The sequence below is a fragment of the Hylobates moloch genome, unplaced genomic scaffold (assembly GCF_009828535.3).
Source record: "Hylobates moloch isolate HMO894 unplaced genomic scaffold, HMol_V3 SCAFFOLD_6, whole genome shotgun sequence".
NCBI lineage: Eukaryota > Metazoa > Chordata > Mammalia > Primates > Hylobatidae > Hylobates > Hylobates moloch.
The window spans coordinates 102,441,458-102,447,457 of NW_026652281.1; positions in this window are offsets into that span (position 1 = coordinate 102,441,458).

Consider the following 6,000-nt stretch of genomic DNA (forward strand, 5'->3'; position numbering starts at 1 on the left):
AGCAATTCTTCTGCCTCAGCCTCCTGAGTAGCTGGGATTACAGGTGTGCACCACCACGCCCAGCCAATTTTCATATTTTTAGTAGAGATGGGGTTTCACCATGTTGGTCAGGCTGGTCTCGAGCTCCTGACCCCAAGTAATCCACCCACCTGGGCCTCCTAAAGTGCTGGGATTACAGGTGTGAGCCACCGTGCCTGGCCCTGGAGTGCTTCTTTAAATGTGCATCCTCACCCTAGTCCCTAGCCCAAGTCCAAAGAGTGCCCAAGGGCAAGTTCACAGTTGGGCTTAGAGACAAAGTGATGATTGTGACCCAGATGAGACAGCGGCAGGAGCAGGAGACAGACACTGGGGGTGCTGAGGAGGGAGGGGAGGTGAGAAACTGGGACCTCACATGTACAAGTTTAGTTGTGAAGGGGGAAAAAGCGACAGTGGAGGTGGCTGTGGGGAGATGGAATATCCGAACACCCTTGGGAAGGAGGCCCCACTGCAGGGCCAGGAGGGGCTGGTGGTGCATGTCATCTGCTCACTTTGACCACAGCTCCTGTCATTGTCACTATACCAGAAGAGAACTCCCAGGCCACAGGGCACTTTTGGGTCTTAGATCTCTAACTTTGACCTCACTGATGTGGGGAAGGGAGAGGCTTGCTCTATGGACCCCCTTCCCACTCCCATGCTTAGGGCAAACCTGTCTCCGGAGTGGGGAGGAGTGGGGTGTACAGGAGGAGCAAGCCAAATAGAGAGTTACCTTGCAGGCGCCCCTGGCCTGATCTAGGTAGGGGCCATTTTCTCCCTCCACTTTTGAGGAGCTGGTGAGGAGGGGAAGAGAGGTGTCTGGAGGACAGCATTTGCTCAGCTTGGAGGCAGGCAGCTGTGGCAACAGGGAAGCAATGCCAGTAATCTTCCTGTTAAAGCAGGCAAAGGACCTGAGGCAGACGTCCAGCTCTCCCTGTGATCCTAGAACTGTTGTTACCCCATTTTACAGATGAGGATGATGAGGCTCAGCGAGGTTAGGTAGGCAGGCCACAGAGCAGTATTTGAACCAGGATCTGTCCAGTAACTCTACTACTCTATACTAGAGCAACTGGGCTCAAAGGAGGGTGGGATGAGTATAGTGGTGGCCATCTGGAGGTGGCATAATAGCCCCAATGCTGCTAAATGTGCCAGGGACCCTGTCCAGCCCCTCCCAGGGATGGTGGCAACACAGGCCCAGCGCTGCAGAGGACTTGGAAAATGGGAGCTGGTTTTATAATAATTATCCCGAGGCTGCCAAGAATCCTCACTCCCTAAGTCCTTTCCCTTAATTCACTTTTTAAATTTAAAACTATTTTAAAGCTGAAAGTGGCCTCCTTATGTTATAATTACAGCCCCGGATTTGACCCTATTATATCCAAATGGGATGTCCCAGCTGGATCCCAGCACACCTGGCCTCAAGGGACTGGGTCCTAAGTCCTCATTCAGGACAAGATTTTCCCCTGGAGGTGATGCTGGGGACATTTGGGACACCCAAGACAAGATGAGCTCTACTGGCTCCCAGGACCCCAGAGGGGCCCTCCCTGGGCAGCCAGGGGTGGCCCTTGGATTGATCCAGGCAGGGCTGTGGGCCTGCCAGCAGCCACAGCCTGCGGAGTCTGTGCCCAGGCGAGGGTCACAGTCTTCCCTCCAGTGCAGGCTGTGGGCCCCAGAGCAAGTCCCTTCTATGGGGCGGGCCTCAGGAGATGGGATGGTTGTGAAGATCTGATCCCCCTGAAGCTCCTTCTGCAGAGGGCTGTCTTTCAACCCCATGGTCACCCTATAGCTGCTGCTGCTGCAAAGGCTTGGGAGTGTCCCCTCACAGCCAGCGCTGGACACATACCCGCTGGCATGCTCATCTGTGGGGAGAGTGATCTGTGGCCTGAGCAACAGCTGGAGACAGGAACAGAAATAGGTCTGAGGTGGAGGTTGCAAGATAACCTGATAGTTGATGCCTGGTAGGGAGCCACAGCTGATGTCCAAGCTAAGAGGGGTTGGAGCAGGGCAGAAGGCTTTCGGATGCAGTTGGAGCTGGCCTGGGGTTGGGGAGAGAGGTCAGACAACAGCCTGAGTATCTTGGGGATCCTCTCACGTCCATGGGTCACAACATCAACTCTGAGGCCACCCTCAAAGGCCAAATGTACTGCTGCTTGGTCAAGACAGGGGGAGGAGGAGATGTGACTCTGTGAGCACAAAATGTTCTGGCATTTGTCCTCTAGCCAGAAGCAAGGTCTGGGGAATGTATCTCTTTTGAAGTCTTATCTGCTCACAAATCCAGGGGCCCACTTACCTAGGTCATACCTGGGTTTTGCACCACGTGTCACTCAAACCCTCTGAAGCTTATTTCCTTCTCTGTAAAATGGAAATGACATGTGAGCCATATCTGTAATTTAAAATTTTCTAATAGTGTTATAAAATATATGGAAAGAGACATAAGGCCGGGTGCAGTGGCTCATGTCTGTAATCCTAGCACTTTGGGAGACCGAGGCAGGAGAATCACTTGAGCCTCGGAGTTCAAGACCATCCTGGGCAACATAGCAAGACCCTGTCTCAAAAAGAAAAATGTAGCTGAGCACCACGGCTCACGCCTGTAATGCCAGCACTTTGGGAGGCCAAGGCAGGCGGATCACCTGAGGTCAGAAGTTCGAGATCACTCTGGCCAACATGGTGAAACCCCATCTCTACTAAAAATACAAAAATTAGCTGGGCGTGGTGGTGTGCACCTGTAATCCCAGGTACTTGGGAGGCTGAGACAGGAGAATCGCTTGAACCCAGGAGACAGAGGTTGGATGGAGCCAAGAGAAACCCAACGCACCCCCCCCTGGGAAACAAAAAAAAACCACACTCAAAAAAAAAAAAAAAAAAGAAAAGAAAAATGTAAAAAGAAACAAGTCATTTAAATAATGTACTTAATTTAACCCAATTATATCCAAAATATATGTATTTTAATCTGTTACTAATATTAACAGAAAAAAACTAATGAAATATTTCACATTTATTTTTGTGCTAAGTCTTTGAAATCTAGTGTGTGTTTTACGCTTACAGTACATCTCAGCGTAGGACAGCCCCATTTCATATGCTCAAAGCCTTATCTGTCAGTATATAGTTGCACATCTTTTTTTTTTTTTTTTTTTTTTTGAGACAGAGTTTCGCTCTTGTTTCCCACGCTGGAGTGCAATGGTGTTATCTCGGCTCACTGCAACCTCAGCCTCCCGGGTTTAAGCAATTCTCCTGCCTCAGCCTCCCGAGTAGCTGGGATTACAGATGCCTGCCACCACACCCGGTTAATTTTTTATATTTTTAGTAGAGATGTGGTTTCACCATATTGGCCAGGCTGGTCTTGAACTCCTGACCTCAGGTGAGCCACCTGCCTCAGCCTCCCAAAGTGCTGGGATTGCAGGCACCAGCCACTGCACCCAGACTGCACATCTTAAAAAAAGAAAAAAAGAAAAAAGTCATATATGGCCCAGTATGGTGGCATGTGCCTGTAGTCCCAGCTATTCAGGAGGCTGAGGCAAGAGGATTGCTTGAGGCCAGGAGTTCAAGGGTGTATTGCATGATGATCACATCTGTGCATAATCACTGCACTCCAGCCTGGGCAACACAGTGAGACCCCATTGCTAATTTTAAAAAATAAGAAAAAGGAAAAAAAGCCGTATGTGGCCTATTGGCTACCACATTAGACGGTACAGTCCTAAATGGATGTCACTCTGCTGGACAGGTGTCTGAGAAAGCCCTCTGGCTGGGCGTGCAGCCAGGCAAAGTGGTAGGAATGAGTCAGATCTGCTCCCAGCCTCTGTCCTCCACGAGAGCAGCCTCAGAACATTTGATGCCAAATTGGCTCCCTCTGCCAGGGCCTTCCTCCCACAGGAAACCTCTCTAACCCCACTTCACTCCAGCCTGGCTGGCTCTGCCCCAGGCCACCCTGAAGGGCCTTTCCTGTTCCACTGAGAGAAAGGCCAAGATCCTCAGCAAGGAACTGACTGCAGAGGAGTGTTGGGAGTGAGGGGAGGTGGTAGTCTTGGCTTGGTTGAGATTTGATTAGTCTGGGAGGGTTTCCTGGAGGAGGGGCCCAGAACAAAGAAGCTGGCATTCCAGGAGAGGGGCAGAAGCCTCAGCTGCAGAGAGCATTTACCAGACAGAAAAAGAAGGCCTGGCTCTTGCCCAGCCTGTATCAACAAAAAGAGGAAGTGGGGCTGAGGAGACAAGGGCTCCCAGGCTGCAGAGATTTCAAATGCCAGGCAGAGGTTTACCCTTACATCCACAGGCCATGGGGGTCATTGAGGTCTAAAGCAGGGGCTGAGGACCTCCTGGGCTGGAGGAAGAGGACTCTTCCTGAGGCTTAAAGAACACTAGGCATCACTTGATTTGAATCCACCTTCTAACCCAGGGCTTGAGTGCAAATTCTGGCAAGTGCAATTCATCAACTTCTTCTGCCGCCTCTCCTAAGCCCTGCAGGATGGAATCATGCCTGCACCCTAGCAGTTTCCAGTTTGGCAGTCTATGAGTGTAACCTACATTCCTCCAGCTGCAACTCAAGTGCTTTTGTCTTCCAGGACATAGGAGGGTGAGCAGATGGTTCCTTTATTCCTACCAAGAGGCCCTCTTAGACTGGCATTGCGAGAAAGGCATAGGGGCACATGAGCCCCGGGGGTTCCTCAGGTTTTTGGGAAGAACTTCAATCTCTTTCTCGTCCTCCTTTCTCAGCTCCTGCTCTCAGCATGAATGTCCAGACACAGGAGATACCAGAGGGCATACAGCCCTGTCCCTCCAGTTACCTAGGCCCCCCAGGGACCCGGAGCATAGGCCCTTGCTACTGCTGATCTTGAGTGTTCAGGAGCAGGGTTTGGAGGTATAACTTCTTCAGCCAGAGGGAGCCATGATAGGGTCTGTATGCCATCTAGGAGCTGGGTGTGGTGGCTCACACCTGTAATCCCAGCACTTTGGGAGGCCAAGACAGGCAGATTCCTTGAGCCCAGGAGTTCAAGACCAGCTTGGGGAATGAAGAGCAAGGCAATAGCAATGATTCTACAAAAAAAAAAAAATACCAAAAACTTAGCTGGGCATGGTGACATGTCCCTGTAGTCCCAGCTCCTCAGGAGGCTGAGGTGGGAGGATTGCTTGAGTCTGGGAGGTCGAGGCTACAGTGAACTATGATCCTGTCACTGTACTCCAGACTGGGCAACAGAGCAAAACTCTGTCTCAAACAACAACAAGAACAACATCACACAAGCCATCTAGGGAATCCTAGGGCATCTGAGCTAATCCTATTATATAGATACAATAACTGAGGCCCAAAGAGGAAATAGAGTCTGTCAAAGTGAATTGGCAGGAGAGCTAGGATTTATGACTCTTCACTCTATCCACACAGCATTATGTAACAGAAAGACCCCTGCCACTTGGCCGGGCTCAATGGCTCACACTGGTAATCCCAGTGCTTTGGGAGGCCAGGGTGGGAGGATCACTTAAACCCAGGAATTCAAGACCAGCCTGGCAACATAGCGAGACCCTGTCCCTACCAAAAAAAATAAATAAATAAAATTAAAATTAGCTGATGGTGGCAGTCTGTGCCTCTAGTCTTAGCTACTCAAGAGGCTGAGGTGGGAGGACAGCTTGAGCTCAGGAGCTCTGAGCTCAGATCACACCATTTCATTCCAGCTTGGCTGACAGAACAAGGTCTCGTGAAAGAAGGAAAGAAAAGAAAGAAAGAAAGAAAGAAAGAAAGAAAGAAAGAAAGAAAGAAAGAAAGAAAGAAAGAAAGAAAGAAAGAAAGAAAGAAAGAAAGAAAGAAAGAAAAGAAAGCAAGCAAGAAAGAAAGAAAGAAAGAAAAAGAAAGAGAGAAAGAAAGAAAGGAGATCGAGACCACGGTGAAACCCCGTCTCTACTGAAAAAAAAAATACAAAAAAATTAGCCAGGCGTGGTGGCGGGCACCTGTAGTCCCAGCTACTCGGAGAGGCTGAGGCAGGAGAATGGCGTGAACCCGGGAGTCGG